Raw genomic sequence first — 13,971 nt, forward strand, 5'->3', positions numbered from 1 at the left:
TTGTTGCTAATTGCACATTTCACAGCACATTCAAAGTGAAATGCCAAGTAAGTGGCTCTCTTAGGTGTGTTTGACTTCATGCGGCGGTGGAAAATGATCAGCATCTGAATTTAAGCAGTGCATTTTTTCTTGAAATTACTGCAAAGATGTCATAAAAAATACATGAAGAACAAATGCTACTCTTCAAGATTAATATAATACATGTAATTGGGAATGAAAAGCACCAATTTTAAAATAAACAAAAAAGATAAAATATTTTATCTTGACAAAATATATTGCGTTTATTTATCAAAAAAAAGGTAGCACATGTTCACTGTCTTCAGAGCTTTGAAATTCTTTAAAAATGAAATAGCTTGGATATATTGCTCAATATCTTTTTCAACGCAAAGGGGCTTTTGATGACTGAATTTTCAGCTATCACATTGTAGCCCAAGACTGGTTGCCCACTAGAGCTAAGGAAGGATGAGCCTGTTAAGTTCCATGGATGGGAGACCTCCTAGGAAAACGTCTCAGTTACGACTGTAACCTGGTAAGGACTGTAACAGTGAGTCACTGGCCTAGCTTTATCTTGCTCACAGCTGCGAGGATCGAACCGATACGAGCAGGAGACATGCCTGCATTGTTGTCAAATCCCACACCACACATAAAAAAGTGGTCCTCTGTAATGGAGAAACCACACTTTTCTTTGCCTTCAGCCATAACGAGAGACCTCTCTTAGTCAGCAGGATGCTGAAACCGTAATACATGCATCTATCTCAACTAGATTACTGTAACTCACTTCTTTATGGCCTTTCAGCTAAAAATATCAAACGATTACAATATGTTCAAAACTCTGCAGCCCGCTTGATCACTCACACAAGAAAGAATGAGCGCATTATTCCAATCCTCTATCACTTTCATTGGCTTCCAGTTTCCTTGCGTATAAACTTCAAGGTACTGATTCTCACTTATAAACTCTCCATAACATTGGTCCTACTTACTTATCTGACTTACTTCAGCCGTATGCTCCTGTTCGGTCCTTACGCTCTTCTATAGCGGAATTGTTAGTCACCCCTAAGTTTAGTCCGGTGACTATGGGACCCAGGTATTTTAGTGTTCTGGCTCCCAGGTTGTGGAAAGCTTTTCCTCAAGACATTCAACAAGCATCCACCCTTCTCTCCTTCAAAAACACGTTTTTTCTCTGAATATCACTTGTCAGCTCTCAGCTGTAAATTATACCTTGTTATGGATATGCTATTTGTTTTAATCCCTCTTTGTCTTTATATTTAACCTAACTTTGTAAGCAAGCTCTATTTATTACCTGCTGCCCTTGGTACTGTATGCGTATTGTGCTTTGACGTTGATGTTTATTTATTCTGTTCCTTAACCTATCTTTGTAAAGCAAACTTGGGTGTTGGAAAGGCGCTATATAAATAAAAAATATTATTATTATTAACCCCCAATATTTTCATGTAGGCGAGGACGATATCTCAATGCTGAAACGCTATATGCTTAAAAATTAGCCAAAAACGACCGCCCCCTTTTTGGCCCCCTTCCCTGGCAAAGCTTTTGCCTCCTGTTCTATAACCAAAGCCTGCTCGGGGCCTACCACTGTGGACAGCACCCCCTGTGTGCAGGACCCATTGAGATATATTGGATATATTGAAGTAGTTTCCACGATTCTTTATTGCAGACCAGCGATCTACGCATTGCCTCGTCAAATGCGAGATCCAAGCCATTAGATTCTTAATTGCAGTCTGCAGAATCGCAATCAACGCGTCGCCTCGGCAGACGAGAGATCCGAGCAACTAGAATCTTTGTTGTAGTCTGCAGACCGGTGTCGCCTCGGCAGACTCAAGATCCGAGCCACTAGATTCTTTAATGCAGACTCCTAATCCATGCACTGCCTCTGCTAACGCGAGATACGAGCCACTTGCACAAGACTTTATTCCCACGAGAAGAAAGCCAATTCAAAATGCTGCTCGACATTATATTGCTGTCTTTATATAATATCAAAAAATTCTTAAAATAAGACATCTGTAAGAAATAAGACATCTGTGAGTGCTTTATAGCGGTCATGACATCACCCACTTACTATCACACCATTGGACTAATATCACATGTGCTTAACGACACAATCACGCAGAGCGTTCCCACAGCGTCAAATCTTGACGCAGCGCGAGTTTCCTTGAAAGGGAGCTAGGTTGCTGCTGGAAGAGATGTTAGTGAGGCCAGCAGGGGGTTGCTCACCCTGGGGTCTGTGTGGGTCCTAATGCCCCAGTATAGTGATAGGGACACTGTACTGTAACAAGCAGTAACAACCATCCCTTGGATGAGACGTTAACGTTTGGTGTGGGTATTCCGTTAAGGCATCAGGAGCCAGCCATAGAGAGGGGGGATCTGTCATGTCTAGTTTTGGTTTTGTTTCATGTATTTTATGTTGTAGTTATGGTTCCATTGTATCCTGGTTTGTCTTGTGTTTTAATCATGTAATTGGCCTCATGTGATATTGTAATGTGCTTCCTTTGGTTCATGTGTTGTGATATGTTCTAATTGGTTTGACTTGTCATGTGATACTCTGCTCTGTTTGTCATTGGCTCAATATTTGATTGCTTCCAGGTGTTCCTTGTTATGTGATTAGTCTTTGTGTATAAACAACCTTCATATTATTATTGTCTCTTGTCTAGATTTAATGTTGTGACCTACTGTTGGTGAGTGTTATGTTTCATGTTCATGTTTAAGTCAAGTCTTCAAGCCAAGTTCTTGTTTATTTTGGTAACGTTTATTTGAATAAAGCTGCACATGAGTTCTCAATGCAACTCACCTCAGTGTACTTTGTTACACTGAGTCCTCTATGTGCTCTGGCACAATATGGCTGCCGTCACATAATCCAGGTGGATGCTGCACATTGGTGGCGGTTGAGTAATTTGTTCGATATGTAAAATGTAACAAATTGTTATTATTATGTAGTAATTTAAAAGACACTAGACTACTTTATTAGCTATTATGTATTTATAATTATGTTATTATTTATGGAATGTCCATGTTTTTTTTTAACTCCACTATGTTTTCAGGTGGGTGTCATGTACATGACTTTGGTAACACTTTAAAATACGGATCCTTCGTTAATGAATAACTACACAGGAACAAATGAGTAACACAATGTTAACAATCTAGTAACTACAGTTAACTAACAAGTAACTCTGATTAACGAATTAGTAATTAATAGCACACAGATTTAAGTGGTAGTTCACTAATAACTAATCAATAACTACTATTTTTCAATACTTCCCAGAGAAATAATGAAAATAATTCACAATTCATGCAAAACTTAACTAATGCAGGAAAAATTACTAGCACTAGATTAACATTACTGCTAGATACTGTACACTAATTATAAATATGTAATAGCGTAGCAGACTTATGATTTGGGAAAGCTGTCAATAATTAGCCTATGCACTGCTGTCTTTTAGAGAACTATTCATAAACTAAATAATTTTTAAGAATTGTTTTTATAAATGCACTTGTCTGGAACACTTACCCTGTGGCTGATTTTCTGGCATTCCTCTGGACTGGCTTTGAATAACTAGACTCATCATGGTGAGTACTGGAACATACTGAGTCATCAGCCATCCAAATACCAGTTATTTTATTATTTAACCTACCTCTCAAAAGTGTTTTTATGTATGTCTCTTTGCTCATATGTAGATATATATATATATATATATATAAATATGTGTGTATATATATCCTGTGAATGATTAGATGATTCTACCCTTTCGGGTTGGCTCTTCATTAGTAACTACAGCATGGAATCATGATAACTAGTAATGACTCAAGTGTTAATGCATACTTCTATAGGAATTATTAATTATTTGGATCCGTATTCTAAAGTGAAGATCATGTTAACTAACTAGTAATGACTCAAGTGTTACTACATACTTCTATAGGAATTACTAATTATTTGGATCTGTATTCTAAAGTGAAGATCATGTTAACTAACTAGTTTTGACTCAAGTGTTACTACATACTTCTATAGGAATACCAAACACAAGTCATTTCAAGCGTATGAGATATTGTTTGTGAACTTTGAAATACTATACTTTTAGAAAATTTCTTTAGAAGTATGCATTAACACTTGAGCCATTACTAGTTAGTTAACATGATCTTCACTTTAGAATACAGATCCAAATAATTAATAATTTCTATAGAAGTATGCATTAACACTTGAGTCATTACTAGTTATCATGATTCCATGCTGTAGTTACTAATGAAGAGCCAACCCGAAAGGGTAGAATCATCTAATCATTCACAGGATATATATACACACACATATTTATATATATATCTACATATGAGCAAAGAGACATACATAAAAACACTTTTGAGAGGTAGGTTAAATAATAAAATAACTGGTATTTGGATGGCTGATGACTCAGTATGTTCCAGTACTCACCATGATGAGTAGTTATTCAAAGCCAGTCCAAAGGAATGCCGGAAAATCAGCCACAGGGTAAGTGTTCCAGACAAGTGCATTTATAAAAACAATTCTTAAAAATTATTTAGTTTATGAATAGTTCTCTAAAAGACAGCAGTGCATAGGCTAATTATTGACAGCTTTCCCAAATCATAAGTCTGCTACGCTATTACATATTTATAATTAGTGTACAGTATCTAGCAGTAATGTTAATCTAGTGCTAGTAATTTTTCCTGCATTAGTTAAGTTTTGCATGAATTGTGAATTATTTTCATTATTTCTCTGGGAAGTATTGAAAAATAGTAGTTATTGATTAGTTATTAGTGAACTACCACTTAAATCTGTAAAAAATTCAGTAGTTCTCTGGGAAGTATTAAAAAATAGTAGTTATTGATTAGTTATTAGTGAACTACCACTTAAATCTGTGTGCTATTAATTACTAATTCGTTAATCAGAGTTACTTGTTAGTTAACTGTAGTTACTAGATTGTTAACATTGTGTTACTCATTTGTTCCTGTGTAGTTATTCATTAACGAAGGATCCGTATTTTAAAGTGTTACCATGACTTTTCCTAGTGACCACCTGGGCAGCTGTGTTTATTACTACGTGTTTATTAGTACTTATTTGTTCATCTATTTTTTGCCATACATCACTTGGGACTTATCTCATAGGGTAGCTAGGTGTTATACAACCTCCAATGACAGAGCACACTGTAAGTATGTTGTTGATATCAAATTAGCTCTTTGAAATATTGACCAAATCTCTAATGCTTTTTTAAGGTTGGGAGAAATACTTTGAAACTCTGTGAAGAAATGACTTGTTTCATGTCATCAGCTCAAGTCCGAGTTAAATTCAAAGCCAATTAGAAAGTATTCTGATAACAGTAAACACAAGTCTTGAACGTGTCTCTCCGTTTTCTGGTTTCTGGTTTCTTCCACCATGTCAATCAACCATATGAACATAGCACATAGCTCACATAGCTCACGCATGCTGCATGAAAACAGTCATTAAAAAAATAGTCACTTTTCTGTGCTTTAACTCTACAGAGAATACTGAAGACTAAATTAATCAGATGTTTGGCAAGATTTGCCGCAGGCAATGCGTTTGACTTGCAGACTGGAATCTGAATGTTCATGTGCGAGACCTGTGAACATTATTTGATTTGAGGCGTGAAGTGAATTCTGTGCTCAATTTCGATTTATTGGTCACATACGATTTTTTATGGCTGTTTAAAATGTGGCCAAAGAACGCTTGTGCAAAAGAACGATAAAAAGACGTCACGCAGCACGCTGTCATACGCAAGTAAACTTGAGTAGGACAACAAATTAAGTGATTACGTGTTTATTTATAGTGTGATCTGCTACCAAAGCCAGCGAAGTTAAGCGCAGACAATATAAAAAACAAAGGTGAGGATGCGAAAAAAGAGCTGTCACTGTAGTTCTTATGTGCTCTGACAAATCACTGTCCTTCCACTGACTACGTTTCGCAACTGTCTTGATAACATCGGGTTTGTGACTCCCATGAGCGCATAATTGTGACGAATGTTGATGTAGAGTGGCGTAAAAGTCGCATAAATTCCGATATGACTGTTCAGATCGACTGAGGTCGCATTGCAAAATATCGGACCTGTATTGGATTGGAAGTGGCACAAATCAGAATTAAAAAGATCAGATTCCATGTGGTTTGTGCTGTTCACACCGTCATGTGAAAAACAGATCTGAGTCACATGTAAGTGTCACAGGTCGAGGTGGGCCAAGCCAGACTGCACCCACCCCTAGACCAGGATCACCCTGAGGAGCGTGTCAAAGGAGGAGGCAGGAGACAGGAATAAAAAGAATGACAGGCTTTATTAAATATAAAAACAATTTGAAAATCCTAATCTAAAATTCCTCTTCCTTCCTCTTCCCAGGAATCCAAGGCAAGTGGGGGGTCAGGCTCACTTCCTTCTGGCGCTGGTGCCAACTCGCAGTGGTAGGTACTGAACAGGTGGGTATCGCAGGTGAGTAATTGAGTCAAGCTTACTTCCTTCTGGCGCTGGTGCCAACTCACAGTGGTAGATACTGAACAGGTGGGTATCGCAGGTAAGTAAATGAGTCAGGCTTACTTCATTCTGGCTCTGGTGCCAACTCACTGAACAGGTGAGTGGCAGGAGACAAAGTCATAAGCTGAGCAGGGCTCTCACTGGGACAGACAGCATAAACTTCAAGCAGAGGTAAACAGTTCTCACGTGTGTTGCAGGGGACAGAGTCACAAGCTGAGCCGGGCTTTCACTGGGACAGACAGCATACAAACTTCAAGCAGAGGTAACCAGTTCTCACGTGTAGTGTGCACACGGGGGCTTTTCCTTCTGACATCCAACAGGTGACTGCAATCGATCTTGCTAGACTCTTATGATGTACGGTAGACCAGCATAACACATGGGGAGTGCACGGCGATAAAAGGTAAATCTTCCACACACACACGACAGTCCAATTCCAAACATGCAACGTGATGGGAAACGTCAATTTCAGCACTACAAATCCACTCTTCAAGTGCAAAGTAAGGCCAACACTCACCCAGAGGTCTCGATCTGAAGAGCCGATGATAGTCAGAGTTGGGACAGATGCGGTGAATAATTTCCTCACCACTACAAGCGGCTTCACTTCGCTGGTTTCAATGGCCGAGGGGGAGGCTAGAGATCGACAAGGAATCAGTATATTTCACTCAGTGCGATGTATACAACGTGATCCAAGCACTTCAAACCAGTATCCAATTTAGTGTAGAAAACATGCGGTTATGAGATTCAATTTGTCAATCGCTCATCTCACTCTTTCCCAGTCCAGACGACGAATTCCACTCTTCAAAACTGCCCTCGGATCCCACAAGCAACACTCCTCTTCTTTCACGATGGTCCTTCAGCTGCAACACTCCACAAACATTTCCCAACGGGAGAGAACCACACCAGATCGCCGGGGGAAGACAAAGAAACAACCACACAACGCGGAGGGAGAACACACAGCCTTCTCTTTCTCTTGTGTTTTATCCTCTCCAAACACTGGCGCCACCTCAATCAGGCACTCAAAGTGAAGTCCCCGCACCTGTTGCCAATCTGCCATTTAGTTGTCATGACGACAGACACACACACAAGCCCGGGGACAGTGTTACACTAAAAGTGTCCCGGCGGGAACACTTCTCTGATGGGATTAGTTCCGGGGATTATTTGTCACCCCGTGACATAAGCAAAAAAATCATGTTTGGGCCACATTTACCTGCAGTCTGAATGTTGCCTTTCACCCTCTCACAAGATTAAGTTCTATTGGTTTAGAGTAAGTTTGGGGTGGGGTTAGGAGTCAGACAGGGTAAGAATGGAAGACTAGATTACTACTTGCTTATGGTAGTCCATCAACTCCAATAAAGACTTACCTCTCCATTTAACTGTGTGTTCAGAAAGTCCAATCCTTTATCCACAAATTGTATGTTTATGTTGGACATGTGAATTATTGGTAAGTGAGAACAGGCATGGCTGTATGTCTCAGTCTTTTCTGCTTATTCTTCTTCTTTGTATTTTTTCTTTTTCTCCTCCTTTGTGTTCCTCTCCAATTACAGCTGCTCTTTTCCTGTGAGGCTTTTAATTGAGATTTGGTAACTTTCACGGATGGGGTCAGAAAAAGATCTTAGGCAATTACCAATTCAAATTCCACTCTGTATACCTCACACTATTATACTTCAAAAGCAACACTTTGTCGTTTGGACTACGGTGCTTGCTTTTGCCATTTTTAAAAATAAATTACTGTAATTACACTTGTCTGTTACGTTTTTCTGGTAACAGTTTATTTTAGGGTCCACTTCTTACTTTTCACTGTCACCAGCTCAGTCCTCATCTAGCACTACATTTCCCATCATCCCTCCCCTCTGCTCACACACGCTTTCAGCAATCACCCAGGCTGGGTCCCAAATCGCCTACTTATACTACGACCTAAAAGTATGTACTCTTTTTATGAAGAAAAAGTATATACTTCTGAGTGTGTAGCAAAAAAAGTAGGCAAGCTTTGAGACATACTACTTCGTCATCTTTAACGGACAGATCTGTCGCGTGCATCCTGTCACTGTAAACTGCCCTGTCAATCATCTTGTCACAGTTAAAATCCTCCATTCAATCTAATTTAATTTCCTACCGTTTCAGAGAGAAATGTAGTAGCACGTTCATCTGCCAGTCGCGGGTCTTTCATGCGGAGACTCTCCTCATGTGTTTGGAATTTGAATATAATGATGCATTTAAAAGTTAATGGCTAAACGTGTCTTTACAAAAGTTCACAATGCTGCTGCAGATGAAATATAATGTGGACACCATTTAATAAATTAATTTTCTAAGAATAAATACCCTTTATCTAAACCTCTCTACATAACGCCGGACTCGCACGTCCTCCATGTCTGTAGTTTTTTTTAACACTTTTCAGTCGTGTTTGTAGTTCTAAACGAATCCTTGCCCAACGCGCGATGGGTTATGGGCAATATTAGCCGTTAGAGTGTTCATCGATCTGCACTTCGGATTCTGACCGGAAATAGTAGACCATCCGTGTATCTTTGGAACACTTATTTCAACATACTACGATTTGGGACGTACTAATTCTACTTTCGAATACTATTTAGGACGGATAGTATGCAAATTGAGACGCAGCCCCAGTCACACGATCACCATCGCCTGAATACTAATCATCACCAGCTGTCACCGATCATCTAATCATCTCAGCACCAGTTATGAGGACTTGCCGCACACACTCACTCACTCTTACTTTCTTGTCTCTTCACATTTATGGCTTGGACTATATTCATTTGAATTGTTACTTACCTGAAGCATACTTACCTCCTTGATTCTCTCTCATGAGAAAGTTGTTTAATATCAATCAGTGACTGTTCAAAAGTGTGTGTGGCTAGTGTTGTGGTTTCAATCTTTTTTATGAAATCACTTCTCAGAGATCTTTGATGCCAGAAATGTTAGACTTTATTCACAAACAAAGCCGAGCGCCCTTCTGCAGAAAAAGACGCTCCAGACATGTGGTCGGCTTCACATATATACCCACATCACTTCCAAAAATGGTAATACCTCCTATAGATATTTTTGGGCTGAAGTTTCACACCATGTGACACACTCAAATAGAATTATCTGCTGCACCAGCAGCTTTGACCTTTCTTCAAGCCCCTAAAAGTACATCCAAAGTCACACACTCACAAAGTAAATAATAGTGTCTTAATATGTAGCTAAATTACTGATCTTCTAAATAATAAAATCTTCAACATTCCCTCCTCTGGGGCTTATCTAAGCCCCACTTTACTATCCCTTTCCCAGAGTGTAGTTTCACAATCCAGCCCTCTCAGTTATGCTACCTAGTGACTCAATTAAGTCACTCAGTCACCTTTCCAATGACTAGGTTGTGCTACCACACTCTGACGGAGTATTCGAGCCAAACATCTTTCTCCACACCTTTTCTTTCTTTCAGGTGTATTTTCTTTCTTTCAATGGAGAAAGTAAAAGACTTCGAATTCTCCCTATCAAAACAAAAAAGAGTAACACATTGTTATAAGCGTGAGCGTGTAGTTTGTTCTGCCTTGCCTGTGGTTGTCACAGTTATGTAGAATACATCAAACATCAAACCATGCATTATACTATTAAAAGTTTTTCTTGTAGTGCAGAATTTCTCTTCGACCCAGACACTTTACGCATCGTAGAGGGTCACCCTTCGGGGAGAGGTTAGGCTAGCACATACACCCAGGGTCTGGCTCGTCAATCATCTTCTCCTTCCTCACTTGAGTCATTGTCCAATGCTTGTACATTTAAATTTGGTTTATAAGCCCAATCTTAATAATATTGGTTGCCCTTTAAAATTAATTTTCATTATCTTGATATTTCAGCATTTCCATTTGTTTAACAGTGATTTTAACAACTAATGATCTTACTATGGGAAGTACACAACAGAATAATAACCACCTTTCAATATTGCAACTTCAGAAAACATTCCTAATTTAGCAAACCATGTTCATACTTCTCCAAACTTCAAATCAAGTTTTTCTTAACTTTTTGCTCTTAAACTTTTTTGACTTATTCCTGTATTCGCTAAATGTTCCTCCCTGCGCAGTATTATTTGGTAAACGTGCAACACTGATCTTCAAACATAAGTCCTTCTACTTTTCTCATGTAATTGTTTTCCTCCTAATGCAGACAAAGCTTTACAGTAAATCTCTGCTGATTTATAATAAATAATTTATTCACTCTGCGTTTTTATTTTTCGTGATCCATATGAATTTTGATTTAAAATAGGGCTGGGTTAAATACCTATTTTTCTCATTTTCAATTGCTTCTTTTTATGAAGGAATATCAATTATTAAATTCGAAGAATCAATCTTTTAGTTAATAATTTTTAGTTGATGAACGAACAGAACATTGTAGTGCACCTTTTATCCTTTAAATCACTTTGTGCTTTGTTATAAAGTTTCACATTTTAAATTCTGTCTATTTTATTACCAAATTGAACAATAACTACCATTTAGACATTTTCAATGCCAAGCTCCTCATTGTAGCTCCTCAGTTCAAGCATACTTTAACTGAATACCTTTTCTTCCTTTCTACTAATTTCTAAATAAACTCATGAATAATCTAGTTATGTCCCATGTAATCACTCAAACTACGAAAGCTTTAGAGCAATGTTACATTTACCTCATACAAGTCATTCAATAAACTCATTAGACAATTAGAAAAAATAACTCTAGAAAATAACTTTTCTACTACCTTACATATTGATTATATGTACATCTCTCTTTTTTTTCTGTATATTTAAATAAATCTAACCATCTAAAACTTTTTATATCAACCATTTAAAACAAAGCATTATAACTTAATTATTATTAAAACTTCCTTGTGTGCAATTTAAGTGTTCGTATACAATTCATTTTAATCTTCAATATTCTTGGAATAACTTGCTAACCCATTATCTGAATTTATTTCTGATAGCATTTCAAATCTAAGGAATACTTCTCTGTTAGAAATCTCATTTCTGCATCTGCCCTTCCTCTGCTAATATCATTGCCTTTACCCGTCTATATAATGTCCACATAATCCATTATCAAGCGTTTTAATAGTCCTTCTTGGCTATTTGTGTCGCTGTTCCTTTCTTAACTGTTTTTTGGCACAAATTTTACAAATTTCACATTCTTAATCTCTCTTTACAAATTTCACATTCTTAATCTCTTCTTTTCCTTAATCTCTCATAATTCCCCCCTTGCGTACTGGTCAAAACCAGGCGCATCTGGATTGAAAATATTCAAAAGTGATGTTGGTGTAACAATCTGTCCTTCATGTGAATGTCAAATATCTGTTTTGACCCTCCTCTGGTACCATAGATTGTTCTTAAGAGCCTGTTTGTTATTGAATTCGAATAACTTCCAATTGAATTTGTCATTCTATTAGCACTACTTAATATTTTATTTAGTCAATAGCATATTGAATCATAACATAATCTTATGAATTAAAATTAAAATCGAATATTTGTTAATAGCCAGTCTTAATACTTGTTTTTAATTTCAACTGTATCCCTAAATTGTAATTTTAAGTTGCTTTGGAGTACCCTTTTTTTTTCTATTTTAAAATGTCTTTTAGTTCTATTTTTTTTATATATTTTCCTTTATGAATTGTCTTAATTCCCATTATGCTATGTAAATTTCTTGAATTAGTCGTTAACATTCATTTTATCATCATACCATACATTTTCTTTCTTCAATCAATTTTTTCTGGTGGGGTTATTATTAGGTTGCTACTAAATATTCAAGGGCTTTAACATTATATTTTTAGAAAAGTTTGGTTGATGTTGAGTATTGTCTGAACTTGCACTCATCTCTTTCACTCTGTTGCTTCTCTTCTTTGCACAACTCCTTGTGAATCTCCCACTTTCTGCAACTTTTCATTCCTGTGAATTTGGTTAAGTTTGTCTCCTTTTTCCATTCATGTTGATCTTTGTGAGTTGTTGCAATGGGTTGTTTCCTCTCATTTGCAAGGGAAGATCATTGATCCCTCACTTTCTGTTGTGGAGGGGGTTGAGGCTTGTTGGTGTACTTTGCTGATCAATGCACAAGCCTCTTCTGAGATTACAATGCACAGTCACTGGTTCTTTGTTAGAACCATCCCAGAAACCTTCTTGGAAGTGAGCTACTATCATCTGTGAATGAAATCTTAATTATTTCTGTTAGTGACAACAACATATATTAAATCATCTGCTCATCTGGCCCATTGTCCTCCTCGGTGTTACCTGTAGAATGGTCATGTGGGCTGAGTGGTTTCCTTTCATTAGCAGCAGGGCTTGAACCCATATATTCCTTTTTTTTTTCCATAAATTTGGCTTTTTATCTTCATATTTGCACCCTCTTTACATTTTTCTCACATTCAATTTCAACTGTACTTTTTACAATTAGTCAACTCAACTCAGTTATCTCATGGTTTTGAGTCCCACTATCAGCACACTATTCATCTTGGACAACACTCAACCCACTTTGCAAGACAAAAGTTACAAGACATTATTTCATACTTTTGACAAATAATCAGCTCCATCACGATATGCTGAAAAGAAAGTCAGATGTGTTATGCTCCATCATGATATCACAATATGCTGAAAAGAAAGTCAGATTTGTTATGCTCCATCATGATATTCTGAAAGGAAAGTAAGATGTGTTATACGCTGCGCAAAATGTGGCACTGTTTTTTCCCATTATTTTTCTCTTTTTCTATTGCCACTACAGTTTCAACCAGGAAATTTAACCAAATTCATCCATGGTCATTATTTTATTGGGCAGAATTTGCCCTGTGGGCCCACATATTCAATTTTCAATACAGCTGTATTGGCAAAATAATTGATTTGCCTCTGTCTCTCTTCAAACACAATCTCTCACACCATTCATACCCAGTCACACGCATTGGCCAACACACACTCCTGTGACTGCTGCAGCAGGTTCTGCTCTAAATGCAGAACTTATAATTTTAGCTGTGGAATGCATCAGGTCAACACAACTATGTCCAATCACTATTGAGAAGCTTTCATGATCATAAGTTTTCCTTTAACACCGGTACAAACCCTTTTTTTTCTTTTTATAAACTCTAACATCCTCTATATTTTAGAATAATAGGCCTAGTTGGTCTAATTTTTCTTTCATATTATTTTTGTCTTTGCTCATGAGCTGCTTTTAAGAAGAAATTGGAGATCTCTGCATAATCTTGGATTCTTGGCCAGTAACATTTCCAACTCATTATCCCAGTTTTGACGTTTGTGATTTCATAATTTTGGACTTTTGGAGTAACTTTTCCCTCCAATCTATCTCTAGAATTTACCAAAACAAGATGGAGTGACCAGTATCATTGCTTTGTTAACAATAATAATCAATAATAATCATGCTTTTACATTTTGTCTATCTTTTTCTTTGCCAGAGAATAATTCTATCATGCTTTTAGCCCTATAGTGTTTAATCTAATAGCCCTCACTATACCAAATCCAGCC

This window comes from Phoxinus phoxinus, assembly GCF_949152265.1.
Source record: "Phoxinus phoxinus genome assembly, chromosome: 21".
NCBI classification, from domain to species: Eukaryota; Metazoa; Chordata; class Actinopteri; order Cypriniformes; family Leuciscidae; genus Phoxinus; species Phoxinus phoxinus.